We start from the raw sequence: 15268 nt of genomic DNA, 5'->3' as shown, positions 1-15268 counted from the left end.
TATGTATGTACCACAAAGAAATTCAGAAAAAGAAATGAAAAAAAAATCATTTTGCAGTTGCAAGAAAAAGAATAAAATACCTAGGAATAAACTTAACAAAATATGAGAAGGCCCTACACATTGAAGATGTGTAGTATTAAATGCAGTATTAAAAGCGATTTAATAAGACAAAATGAAATGGAAAGATATTCCATGCACATAAATTGGAAGAATCAACCTAGTTTAAAATGGCCATATTACCCAAAGAAATATAGAGATTTAATACGATCCCCATCAAAATTCCAATGGCACTTTATAAAGCAATAGATTAAAAAATCAGATTTGCATGGAACCACGAAAGACCCAGAATAGCCAAAGCAATCCTGAGAAAAAAAGAATGAAGCTGGAGATATTGCACTTCCTGACTCACACTCCCTGACTTCAAATTGTAATGCAAAGCAGCAATAATCAAAACAGCATAGTATTGGCAGGAATACAAATGCACAGAGCAATGGAACAGAATTGAGAGCCCAGGTATATACATACCTGGCAGATAATTTTTTGACAAAAGAGCCAAAAACATGCAATGGAAAAAATAAAGCCTCTTCAATAAGTGGTTCTGGGAAAATTGCAAAGCCACATGCAAAAGAATGAAACTAGACTACTGTTTGTCTTCATATACATAAGTCAACTCAAAATGGATCAAAGACCAATTCTTTTCCCCAATACCCATAACCATCATTTAAAGATCTACCATTAAAAAATCTTCAAACACAATTATAAATAAAATGAATAAAATGTACTATTTGTATATTTTAGTCTATCATTAAAGTCTTTGAATTCAAGGTCTTTTAATTCAAAATAAAGTTTTCACTTTACATGATTTTTATTTTTTGTTTGATAATTATTATCATCTTAAATTCATTTTATGTCTTGAAATTTGGAGCTCTATTGGATTTTCATCCATTATACTGATCATATACATGATTCTAATGGATCTTCAACTTTAAATATATCAACATACTGTATTGAAAATGTACTTATTTGTATATTAATAAGTATGGTAGTGCCAACTTATTCAAAAGTTTAAGTGGTGTTATATAATACATTATTAAAATAGAATATTACATATTTCAAGGTAAACATGATTAAACCTATCTACTATCAATAATAAATTATCATATATGTGGTTTTACTCGCCCCCCAAATTAATTGTGTTCACTGCAAACATGCAAAAATTTTCTACAATGTAGATAAAAAATAATATAAAACTTCTTGAAGTACATGTGATTTATAACCATACTTTGGTTTTCTGAATCAGGAATTATTAACTTATATTTCCAAAAGGAATAATCTACCAAGACATTTCACAAATCAGTGTAGGTTATCTTATTTGAAATGAATTTTAGGTGCTATAATGATTACAAGAAGTAAACTTAGAAGTACGCATTAAGTACTCAGTCTTAAAAGAATACACATAAAAAAAAGAAAAGAAGCAAAACAACACTTGATGTTATATACTTTATGTAAGTGTGTGTGAGGAAAAATATCACAAAGTCAAAACCAAAGCCTTCTGTTTGTATCATTCACCATGTAACCGTAGTTATGAGGGTCCTAAATGAAACTTTGTTTTCAAAGGTTATTATGATAACAAACCCCCAAATTAAGTGTCTAAATGTATCTGCTCAGGATAATACATAAAAATCTGGAAGTATGGAGTAATTGCAATGAGACCCATACACGGTTGAGTATAATCCCTATTAAAATAGCTTAATCTTAGTTCTCGTTATCGACTTAGATGATAATAAAGATTTCTGCCACTGAAAAGTCAATGTCGATTCATTCGGTTTGTACAGATATTCACATTTACATTGTTACAGATATGCAGGCATCTAAATAGATATTAGAAAAATAAGATTTTTTAAAATATTTTTGTTCCTAGTAAAATATGCTACACCATGATTCTACTTCATTTGTAAACCAGTTTCAATATTATGTTCAGTTTAACATTTGTTTCTAAGATAAAATATTTGGGAAATGACAGAAACAGAAGTTCAGATATTTCACCATTCAGTGGTAAGACTTGAATGGAAAACAAAGAGATACTATTGCATCAATAAAATCAACTATATGTCCTTTATAAACCAGGGAATGTTTTTATTTATGTTGCTTTTATCTTTAGCTAACAAGCTAGAATTTCTTAATTAAAAATAATGAATAATCAGGATTGCTTTGGAAAAATATAACTTTGTTTAGAATCTTAAATACTCAAGAGATGAGTCACCATAAATATAAATACTAATGGACTAGAGAAACTTAAGTGCTCTCTAGAAAAACATACTAGGCATAATGAATTTTTATTGAAGACTGTAGAATTTTTAAAAACTTGCATGGAAAATAGGACACTAAAACCACAGGGTATTGAAGACACAGAGATGTAGGAATGGGACCTGTGAGCTCGGAAGACCTGTGCGTGGTCCCCGCTTGTCTGAGACAGTGCTGTCTTTTACCTTCCCAGGAGCCTTAGGCTCAGCCTTGGTTCTACCTGCAAAGCTCTTCTAAGGTTTTAGTTAAATAAAAGTCCAATAACTGCTTAATAAACAACTACTTCTGTTTCATAGAATCTAATTTTTATTGATTATATAAAACAGTTAAGGGAAGGTTCTCTTAGATTAATGGTCAAAGGACTTACAGAGAAAATTTATAACAGAATTACTTCTAAGAAATTTATTAGAACATCATATTCACTAATAAGCAAATGTAAATAAAAACCTGGAAAGTGCAGTTTTCACTGTTAAATTAACAAAATCAAAACATATAACACTATGGTCAAATATCTCAAACATTATCAGCCTAAGTGGATTGAGATAACAATTATAGAAATAATACCATAACAGCTATTTGTGCTCTTAAGAATAATCCAAGGATCTTACTAAGTAACTAATTTTTGGTAAATTTTATAATAATAATAAAAACTTTGAATGGATTTCAAATGTACATTTCAAAAGTTTGTAGATCATGCAGCATTCATATAAAAGCCACATGCCAAACAACAGAAAATAATGTATAAAATCCTAAAAATGACATTATGCAAGAAAAGGATCTATTCATTTAATTTAAATCAGGACGAAATAATACTATCACACTCCAAGAATGTTAAGAATTTATTAGTAATAGAAGTTTGATTCCTTTTCAAGAATGCTACCTCCTAATAGCTCATTCCTACAGCATAGCAGGTTTTCATCTGAACCCTTAGGCTATGTTTGATACTCTGCGATACATAAAAAATAAAAATTTTAATTGGAAAAGTGTTTAAATTAACACATTATATATTTTCAACAAGACTGGCAAATCATGTAGCAAAATCCCAATAAAAATAACCTGAGATACTTGCCACTTTCAAATATAAGATTCATAAATATTAGACCTGGCTCTTAGTATGAAGTTGCTAACAAAAACATTGAGTATCTGAGGAACCGTGTCCTCGGCGTTGTGCTAGATTTTAAACATTTGGAAGGACACTACTGCAGCTGCTCGGGTAGAGCAAAAAACTTGTGTTTAAGTCCAGTGTAGTTAAACTAACCAGTAAAATTTCAGGATGTGGTCTGACATTCTTCTATCACAGATTTAATTTAAGCCTGATGATGCCTAATGATGTTTCATGTAAGTCTCTTGCATACTAGCCAGCTACTGTTCATGTTCTCTTTTCTACATCAAGAACCCGTACTAAGATCTAAAAACTGAGGCAGTAAAAGGCCCAATATCACAGAATATCTCTGTTCACAGTGTTTGAGCAATTTAGAAATCACCCCATTTGCCTTCTGTAATAAATAAGACAAAGCAATTTAAAGTGAAATGGTGAAGCTTTTTCAACTATTTATTTAACTAGTCATGAATTTCAGAACTTCAAAAAATTATTTTACACTTGAAAATCTTTATTTTCTGTACATGTAGAAGACTGTTTTGAGGAAAAGCACAGTGACATCAGAAAACTGGTGTCCGCACATCTTTAATGCCCTGTTGAGCTTCCTTCGCTGAGTTTTAGACAGTTGTTAACCTAACCTAGTTGATCAAAAAAACATACAATTAATGAGATGTCCAGCCGAGTGTTAGCGTTGATAGCAGTTTTCACAGCCGGGCCCACAGTTCTACTCCGGACATTGTCAATTAAGTTGTGCTATTTGTGTGAAGACAGGGAAACAAATTCAGAGAAACCCTTCCACCTTCCTCAGACCTCAGGACATAGAAATAGGACACTTGCCAAAAAAATAAAATGAAATAAACAATCATAGAAGGTATTTATTGGAAGTCTTTGTTGTCATGACGTGTAAATATGTAGAACATGCAAAGCATTTTTTTAAGAAAAATTTCCCTTTCAACCTTTAATTCATTTTTAGCTCCATTAATTATAGTTTCAGGAGAAATGTCACCAAATAATTCAGGCAAAGCATTGACACAAATTGTGTAAGTTCTTTCAAGTCTTACTTTTTTGTAAATGCACTACCTTTTGAGACTCTGCCAAAGGATTGAGATACTGTGCATCTAATAGCATTTATTTTGTAAAGTTGTGCATGCATTTTTATTACATCCTTTTTTTTTATTGTCCCTTACATGGTCCCATGATGTCACGGTTTTTGTAAAAAGAATGTAATCACATAAAAACTAATCAATACTGTGGTTTCTCAAGCATGTGCACAAATCCAAAAGGCATTCTAAGCATTTCTCTTCCCCTAACAGTGCCACAGTATATGGCATAATGGATCATTTGATATAAATACCAGCTCACTGGATCCCTGCCTCAAAGGAGCATAGATTGGAGAGCATTTAAGTTTCTATAAAAGAATGTGAAGGTCTGAACAAATGAACTATACAATACACAAAGAATACAAACTAATTTTCAGAAATTAACTTTAAGTCCCAAAATTTAGTTGCAACATGCTCTGTATAGTGTTTTTAAAAATGACAATAAAATTAATTTATATAACATTTTAAATACATTTTAATGCCAAACAAAAAGGGGAGCTAATATTCATTAATGAAAAAATCATGACTAATCATGTTTTTCATAATGGGAGCCTTTGCATTTTTGCCGATAATTTGACTTTCAGGAATAAGAGAAATACTCCAAAGACACATGCAAATGGCCAACAGGTATGAAAAGTTGCTCAATATCACTAATCATCAAATAAATGCAAAGCAAAACTGCAGTGAAGATGGCTAGCATCAAAAGAGAGAGAGAGAGAGAGAATGTGTTGGTGAAAATGTGGAAAAATTGGAACCCTGGTGCTCTGTTGGTAGAAATGTAAAATGGTACAATTACTATGGAAAATAGCATTAAGGAAACTTATATATATTCTTAGAAAACTAAAAATAGAACTACCATATGACCACCAATCCCTCTTTAAGTATTTATCCAAAGATATTAAAGCAGGTTGTCAAAGACATTTTCATTCCTGTGTTTGTTGCAGCATTATTCACAATGGCCATAAGTAACGTTAACATATCAGAAACTACTTGATGGGACCCTCAGAATGACAAGGTTAGCACCTAAGATAACCTTTATCTCAGGTAGCACTCTTATCCCTTAGTCATTCTTTTCCTGTTCTACTTTTCATCATAACACTTATCAAGGCCAGACATTATCTTTGTCTTTTTGGGTTTGTTTATCATCTGTTTTTCACAGAGTAGAGAAGAAACTTTGTTTCTATCATTTCTGCTCAACGCCCATCACCTGGCAGAGCACCTGAAGCACAGAAGGTACTTAATTAATGCTTATTGAATTAATACTCTATTCTATCATAAATGGAATAACAATTTAAGTATTGTTTATTAAAATTAAAACTTGAATGTACACACTAGTTAAGTTTTTTCAGGTTTTATGAAAATGAAATTAATTGTATTTAAACTATAAAAGATATAAGTGTAATGAACTTTTTAGTTTTCAGGTATAATTAATGTTAGTAAAATAATTTTCTAATTAGTTACCAATCTTTAGACCAAGAACAAAATTGTTATATATGTAACATTCTTTTCAAGATGAATCTTTTAAAATTTGAAGTTGTTTTCAAAGTAAATATAAAATAAATTTCTTGTACTTCCTAAATAGTAAACATGAATATCATTTTCATCTTTTAAATAACTTACATATCATTTATAAAACATAATATTAAATATAAATTCCTCATTTTCAGGAAAAGACTTTTTGTTGCATGGAATAAGATAAGAAAATCCCTTTGTATGTTTGTAATTAGTCAGAGACCAAAAACGAAAATGTGAAATCAGAGACGATTAACCAAATCTAAAATCTAGAAACTTTAATCATGTACAAAACATTGTACAAATTGATGATGATCTTACATGTACAAAACACTGCATGATGGAAGCAGGCATAAAAAAGAATACACTTCAATGAGTATTAAATAACATGCATATGAATAAATTCCAAACTGCCAGTTTTTTGTATACAAGGAAGGAATTCCTAGGCCTTTTCCTTTAATAAGAGTTTAAGATTAATTAAGAAAAACAACCTAAGACGCATCAAAAAATTCAAAAGCAATGCCAGCCTGTCCCCTTCATAGTTCAGGTCATTAACACTGGAGAAGAGACAAATGAGCTCACTGGCACTATGGCGGTGAAGAAAGACTCCAGGTTCAAGTAGAACTTGAACCAGGTATGTAGGCAGAATTCTAACAGGAATCTCAGGGGCCCACACTTACCTTGTGTGTAGGCAGACCCTTTAACTTGCTTTTGGACTAATAGAATATTACAAAGGTAATGTAATATTGCTCTAGTGGTTATGGCAAACAGGAGAGGTTTTCAGAAGTAATTAAAGTTCCAAATCAGTTGACTTTACCCACATTCAAAAGGAGAATATTCTAACCGGACCTGACCCAATGAGGAAAGCCCTTTAAATGCAGATCTAGTGGTCAGAAGCTGAAGGAGTCAGCAAGATTTCTATCTGACCTTGAAGAAACAATCTTCCATGAATTCCGAGCTGTAAAGAAACACATCCTGCCGAGAGCCAGTGATCTTGGAGAACCTTGAGCCTCAAATTAAGAGCCCAGCCCTGGCTGAAAACTTGACGTGAAACCCTGAGTAGAGGCCTGGCTAGTCTGTACCCAGACTTGTGACCCACGGAAACTATGAGATAGTGAATGTTTAAGTCACTGAAGTTATGCTGATTTTTATGCAACAATAGAAAACAAATGAATATATGCAAAAAGAAAAAAAGGACATCTTGGTATTATCCACAGTACCATTTGTTGCCACAAATCGACAGACTCAGAAAAGCACATATGAGCACAACAGGATCTTATACTGTGAGAAAACTTGGTTGGAAACAGAGGAGTGGAATGTACATTGGGCTTCCTGAAAATACGACAGTCCAGACAGGGCACTGTGTTTACATAGAAAGAAGGAATCATACTTTATATATGTTGGCCCATCTCTATTTTCCTTACGTGCATTGCATCTATGAGAAAGTGGAAAGTCAGATTGATTACTTGCAGGGTGTAGAATCAATTAGAATGATCTTAAAAACAAGCAGAGAATTTCAACTTAATATAGTAAAAAATTAGAGATCCACTGATGATATCCGAACACAGTGACATTTGAATGCTTACTTTAATCAAGAGGAATTTAGAAGACGTTTGAAGTCTGTATCAGCCGAGCATAATGATTATGATCGCGCAGCTGGCTGCAGACAAACTTGGTCTGAGTCCCAGCTCCGTGGGCAACATAACTCCATAAGCTTTGGTCTCCCAATGTCTATCTTATAAGGTGTTGTGCATATAAAATGAAATGATGTTTATAAATACTGAACATCTTTCATGGCACATTATGAATCATCAAAGATTTAGTTGCTGTTCTTATCATTCATTATTATAGCAGAAGAAATAAGAAATAGGGATTAAGGTAGAGAATATGAAATAATTCCATGAGATAGGACAGTCCAGGTTAAGGCAAACTTAATAAGGGGTGAGAATAGAAAATAGTAGGGAGGAATGGTAAAATCTGGGGACTCATTACATATGGTATAGTAAGAATTACACACGTTTAAAACACCTATAAAATTTTAGAACTAGGTAAGTGAAAACGAGTGTGTCATTAATTGGCACACAGAAAAACTGGGATGGGCCCATGTTACGGATGAGAAGATGAGTTCGTGGGGCTTGTGCTGTCACCATGAAATCAGAATTAAAATGTTTAGCAGCGCCTTGTAAATACATTAATGGAGTTCAAATCTGGGCCAGAGCTATAGATTTGGAACATATCTCTGAAGAGGGAATAAATGTAGCTGTTGAAGTGAATGGACTTCCTACGGGGCTCCACAGAGAATGAGGAACAGTGAGTTAAATGAATTGTATACTAAGTGGTGCAGAAAGTTGAAGATTAAAAATGGCCATACCAAAGCTGATTTCAAAAGTAAAACACTGGGTATTGCTAGTCAATATGTAAATAAAAGCCCCATAAAGTTTCTTCACAAATCAAACTTTTCTATCTCCTTTGGGACCTATTTAGTAAGGAGAACCCAAAACATGGATAATGAGGATTCACTAGGGAATCTGATGCAACTCTGTGGCTGTCCCAGGAGCTGTGTTATAATTACTGCCACCTGTGCTCACCTCCTCTACTCAGACCAAAAGCTATATGAAAACAAGAAGTATCAGCTAGTGGTCAGTACTTCCATTTGTACCTCACATAGAGTGAGAAAAGAAAAGTATTTAATGCTTCCTAAGCATGCAAGAAATTACCTCTTTTGGAACTGTGTTTCAAAACTACTAATTTTATTTTGGTTGCTTTATATGATCTCATGGACTATTTAAAATATTTGCAACTAATTAGCCTGCAGGTTTAAATGTGAGTAGTGGGTAGTAGCACAGCTGCTCATTAAGTGAAGTGGGCTGAAGTTCAAGATGCATTTATATTTGAATTAGGGGTCCAGTGGGACTTTTAGGGAAATAAGAACCTTAAACTCTTAAGAAACATTAACCACTCCATTATAACATTTTATATTCTATTTGAGATCCAAATATAAATATTGTTTGTTGCTAACATTTTCAATAGTCTATGAGGTCAGATAACATAGCAGCTCTCTAACATTAAATAGAGAGGAAAATCTCCTTAAGACTTTGGTATTACGCATTCTAAGGATACTAAAGAATACATGCTATTAAATAACTTTAATGTAACAATAATTAAGGAAAGAATTTAGGAACATTCACATTTAGTAAAGAGAGTATCACAGAAAAACATGTTCTAAATAAGACATACCAAACTGAGTATTTGACCTAATCAGAGGCTCTAGAAAGTGCAGTGTTGGTTAAAGGGGGGGTTAATTGGTTTAATTGATTAATCCACCTATTCCTAGTTGTGTGACCATGAGCTGGAGAGGTGAAGAGCTTTGATCTGAGTTTCTGTTCTCTTACATCTAAAATGAAGATACTACGAAATGTAAATGGTTATATAAATATTAAATGATTTAATATGGATGAAATGGCCTACTATGAATAAATATATATGTACATATGTTAATACTTTGAATGGGATATTTTTCTTCCCAGATGTATGAGCAAAGCAAGGCTCAAAGACCTGATACTCAAATATCAATAGTTAATGTATCATGAAACAGACAATGTGTTTACTAGTAGTAACTCACTGGCCCTCTTTCTTTAGAAAGATGAATGGGGCCAACCTTCTTAATCCTAAATGAGGCAGCAGGGTCTGTCTGATTGACACCAAAGTCACAGCAACTACTGTGGCTTTGAGAAAAAGGGCTACCTTACCATAGAGGGCGTGGGGGCATTTGTATCTTCATGAGAGCAAGAACCTTTACTTTTAGGCTTTTAGAAATTAGAAAAAATAAGTCCCTGGTGGTCATTACAACACTATCTAATGTGTTTTGTGGAAGTGATCCAATCAGGAAAGGTAAATTATTTCCATTTCATCAACTCTTTGGGGAACAGAGGTTTGCATGTTTTAATTGCTACCGTATGTGTGTTCTAATTGCTATCTGGGTGATATTCGCACAGAGAAAGTATATCAGTAAGGTAATTTTCTTTTGACTGTCAGTTACAATGACTATATTTAAATGAATCTCAGTGCAAAAAGTATTTTCAAATCTTTTGCACTGTGCTGGAGAATTGCTGGCAGTCCTATGAACTAGTTATGAGTTGGAGAAATATTCTCTGTATTGACATGCAAATGAACTCACTAAGCAACCAATTTGCTTTAGAGATTTACATAATTTGATACCAAAAGCCACATTAAATTAATATTAATTACTTGGTTTTAAAGAGAAAAAGTTCAGAGCGAAGCTGTTCTTTCCACATTTCGCCACATCTATGCATGGAAACATTGATTCACAAGGAATAAAAATGTTTTAGGTGTAGCGATATCCAGACTCTGTTTCTCAGAAGTACATGACTTATTACCCAAAGATGTACAGGAAGTAAACCTGAGGTCTCTCTTCTAGATAACTTACAGAACTCTCATTTTCTCAGAATCAGTGTAGTGCCACAAACTCTTCCTTATGCACACATCCGTTTTCTTTCTTATTCCTGGAAAATTTTCATTTCCAATTTTCCCTTCCCTTGCCAACCATCAGGAAAGTTCCTGGATGATACTTTCATCCCCCAAAACTGGTGTGTGCCTAAGCATACTAGCCTAAATAAAAAATAACAATAATTAGAAGACACATTTGCCACTAAAACATATATTGTATTATAGCTTATTATGTAAATTATTTTTAATTAAGCAGCATTTGTTGAACTGAAATGTTCTACTTCATTCTCATTGCATGTTTATGGTAGAGCAGAACTTAACAAAATTATACACATTCACATACACACTCATGACAATACTATTTTTTAATTCTTTCTCTTTCAGAAAGCCCATTAGAAGGCTCACTGGAATTCTGGAATTCTGAATTTATCAAAAACCACCACCTCATCCATTGTAATAATAACTTCCTCAATTCCAAGGTGATTAAAGCACAAAAGGGCCAATTGTTTTGTTGTGTGGTGACCAATTTGATGGGAAAGTTAGGATATTCCACAAGGGACCTTACAGCTCACCTTAAGTAGACTATGCGCAAAGGACATCGGAGCTGTTGCAGTAGAAGTGATTAAGTCTGTTTGGTGACGGATAATTGGTCACATGAATGTTACAATGATGTTAAAAACAGGAAGTACTTTTTTTTTCTAGCCTGTTAGTTCATAAGGATCTTTTGAACTTGGTAATATACTGAGTAATAAAAATATTAGAGTTAGTATAGTGATTTGGGGCAAAAATGAAAAACTAGTAGGAACATATTCAGGGTCTTTGGCCCCACTGATGAGTGAGGATTAAACATGAAAAATGGCCACTATTCAAAAAAGTTTTCAATAAACTGTTACTTGCATAATTTCTTTTTTTTCCCATTCCCTATACTGTAAACATCTCCATGGCTATTTTGTAACTACCTGTTTGTACTTCTTTTTTATTGTTATTCAGTTACAGTTGTCTGCCTTTTCTCCCCATCCCTCCACCCCACCCCAGCCAAACCTACCTCCCTTCCCTGCCTCTGCCCTCCCCCTTGGTTTTGTCCTTGTGTCCTTTATAGTAGTTCCTGTAATCCCCTCTTCTCACTGTCCTCTCCCCACTCCCCTCTGGCTATTGTTAGATTGTTCTTAACTTCAATGTTTTGGGCTATATTTTGTTTGCTTTTTTTCTTTTGTTGATTATGCATAATTTCTTAAAGGTAACTTAAAAGTTACTTCTAAAAAGTCAATTCACTCAAACTTTTTACCACATTTTAAGCTTCTAAATCCTTTCTGTATTCCTCCATTGTATATGTAAGTGGATTAAATTTAAAAAAAGCAATATGTAGCCTTGATGACTTAAAATCCAAATTATTTCACTTTTATGTTAAATCTCACCAAACACACAGCTATCTTATCTGTAAGGAGAAAACAAGATATCTGTCTAGCAATATGTTAAATTTCATTTTTGTCTAAGTCAATGTGTCATAAAAGACTGGGAAACAAGAGAGACAACTTGAACATGTCATATGACAAATTATTTCAGTAATTTTTCTACACACTTTGTAAAAAGTTCATCATCTTGAAGTAAAATGTGCTATATACATTTGCAGTGCCCATATAATGAAATGAATTAATGCTTTAGTAGGCTATCCATTGTTGTATTGAATATTCCTTTGAATTTCACATGGGCAAGTTATAACTCCAAAATATGGTCATTTCTTTGTGTCATAAAGAATTAATGAAAGACCATCTCATTTGAATGTTTTCTGGACATGTCTTCAAAGATGGCAATTTTATTTACTTACAGTAGGAATCATATGCTGTATCCAAATAGTATTTCCTATCTGCTGTTCAGGTTAATTGTGATCAAATAATTTTACCTCTTCCGAACTAAGATACAAAAGCAAAAAAATATATAACAAATATTAGGGAAAATATTTCTACTATTTTAAATGTGCAATTTCATTGAATATAATTTAGGTTGATTTCATTTTTGCCAGTAGTAAATTTTGATTTCAGCATTTAAGCATCAAACTCTGATAATATTAAAGTCCATCCAAAAGAATTCCAGAAATGGGTAGTTCATGCTAACTGTCTATACTTGAACAAAGACATACATCTTGGCAAACTTTACACAAAAAGAAGTCAATGAGATACTCATAGAGTTGGGTGAATGTAGTGTTTATATATGTTTGCCTTTAGAGTAAGTTATAAAATTCAAATATATGTTGATGTTTCAATATAAGAAAATAAAATAAAACTAATATGAAAAGAAGCCATAATTCTGTTTCAAATCCCACCATCTCAGTATACCAAGATAATTAGCATTAAAAACAAAATATTAAAATGTATAGAAGAAAAGAATGATTCTATGTATATTTACGGAAGTCCGTTTGGCATAAGCTCTGCAGCTCAGTGTTTCACAGATCTTATTTTGCTCCTGGACCTGGCTAGTCTTCAAAAATTTCTAGCAATATTTAATGTAAGATCACATGACTGACAGGAATCCTAGAAAGAACATCTGTTTAGGGTAAAACATGGGAAAACCTTAGAGGGATTTATGCATGACCCCTACTGTTTGCAATAATATCCATTTCTTGTAACAATACACTCATGTAGGACTGCGTTGTAAATAAAATGAAAAATCTCTACCCAGGGAATTATTTTAAATCATCAACTGTAAAGTTAGAGTTCATCCTTGTAAGTATAACACAACTAGAGTAGAAATGTTTTATAATTAAGAACAGTAAAAAGCATTTAAACTCACTGTTCTCTTAAATTGCTGGAAAACATACCCCTACTCAGGTGAGCAATACTTATTAACCCTGCAACAGCTTATATTTGACCCATTCCTATTACTATTGGACATCTGGCTGCACCCTGAAGTCTCCCATGGAATGTAAAGGAACCCTCAACCACAGTGTTCTTCCAGCCATCATTTATACTTAATCTAATGTCACTAAATGACATAAACAAAAGCTCTTAATTCTATTTATCAAACAAACCATCGTGTGTCTCAAATAAAGTCTGACAGTAATATGAATACACAGCACAGCTAACTTCTATCGTTTAATTTTTCACTATGGGAAGTACTACTCAGTGTTTTTCTGCACTGATTCTTTCTCCAAACACACTCAAAACACACTGCCAGTTGACAAAAGGAACATAGCTTCAAATGAAAATCTCCTAAGTAGATAAAAGCTCTCTCTGTTAAGCATGCAAGAGGTTAAACATTGCTGAAATAGCGAGACATTTTCTCAGCCCACGCTTCCCAGTTCCATTCAATTACCAACAGCGGTAGCGACTATAACACAAGCTAAAACTGTATTATTAAATCAGAGCTTCCCATTTACATCAACTCTAACCCGAGAAGGTGGGAGGGGATGACATTTACTAGTCAATAGCAGAACAAACAGCCCCCAACTTGGAAATGCACATGACCTTGGGGCATAGAATTTTCAGAGACTGAGTTTCACAAGTTTTATTTGGATCTACTGCATAACAATACATCCAAATGAACCCAGCATGGTACAAATGTTCCTACCCTTAGCACCTCCGCTCCAAAAATGTTGAGAGCTCTACACTTTGTAGTTTATGCTTTACATACCAGAGGCAATATTAATCAGAGATTAGTTCAAGCCTTTCTTTAAAATTACATCTGTTTTTTAACAACTTGTTGGTTGATTTATTCAGTGTAGTTTATGAACATATTTGGGGGCTTGTATTGAATGGTTTCTGTTCCTCGAGCCATGCTGGAAGTGTTGGTCTACAAATATTTATATTTATAAAGCAGGATGTAACACGATGACATTAACTTCACCAAAACAACAACGACAACAACAAAGCCCTCAACTTCCCCTCTAGAATTCAGTGAATAATCACCAATAGATGCTCTTGTAATTATGACGATGATAATTATTTAAATAATTATTGCAACCATTGCCAAAAGTCCCGTTTCACATTATAAAAATAATCATAACTTGGTTTGAAATTTTGGATGGCCGTCGGCATTTCCCCCCAACATATGTAATAATTTAAAACAATATTTTTTCTTACCTTATTTTAACAGTCAAAAAGTCTCCCAGAAAGATCCCTAAATGGTGTGGAAATATAAATTACAGTAAGATAATGATTTTAAAAACTAAAAAGATCCTCTTAGCTGAGAAAAGATGAAAATAGTTTGGTCTGAAACTATAGAAATCTCCAAAGTCACGCCTGAATGGGCGCCCAGGTGGCAAACAGAGGACTCTCTCCCACGTCCGCTACCACACTCCTTTGTCAAGTTGATTTAGTTGAAGCGGATCCGCAGGGCACAGAGGGCGTCGCCCGGAGGGCAGCCGGTCTGCTCACGTCCCAGGTTCAGCACCGATAGCGCAGTGGACAGCACCAGCTCCTCTCACCTCCAGTTTGTCTCAGTCACTGAACCAGGCTGATTCTCGCGCCTCCTCCCTAAGCCCGAGCTGCTGCCACTCAACCGGGCTTGCCCCGCCCCCCACAGCTGACGTAACTATTTTGCATATCAACTCCGGGAGAGGTGCCGGGCGCCCCCTCGACTGGGTGTCTGCTGGGGTCAGCTGAGGCAATCCAGGGGACAAAATACAGGCGTAGGATCAATGCGGGCATCCCTGGACTTCAGGACCCATTCACAACCAGTGTGGAAGAAAGTAAATGGCTCTCGGCTGCACGCACGAGCCCCTGCACTCGCCGCCACCCTCGCCGGGACTGCCGCGTCTGTGCATCCTAGAGCCGCTGCCTGTGCAGCTCCA

The 15268-nt window shown here is 34.2% G+C and overlaps 1 protein-coding gene across 2 annotated transcripts in view; it reads right to left on the bottom strand.

Annotated features, from left to right (window-relative positions):
- The window catches only part of FSTL5 (follistatin like 5), a 546539-nt gene extending 531606 nt beyond the window's left edge, over positions 1-14933 (bottom strand). For both annotated transcript variants that reach the window (XM_045202427.2, XM_045202428.2), the window contains exon 1: positions 14559-14933. The gene's annotated coding sequence lies outside the window, so the exon portion shown is untranslated. The remainder of the gene's footprint in view (positions 1-14558) is intronic.
- Positions 14934-15268: the final 335 nt, after the last annotated feature.

The sequence above is a fragment of the Desmodus rotundus genome, chromosome 9, assembly GCF_022682495.2.
Source record: "Desmodus rotundus isolate HL8 chromosome 9, HLdesRot8A.1, whole genome shotgun sequence".
Taxonomy (NCBI): Eukaryota; Metazoa; Chordata; class Mammalia; order Chiroptera; family Phyllostomidae; genus Desmodus; species Desmodus rotundus.
The sequence above is the reverse complement of the archived record's forward strand: the minus strand, read 5'-3'. Positions and strand labels throughout refer to the sequence as shown.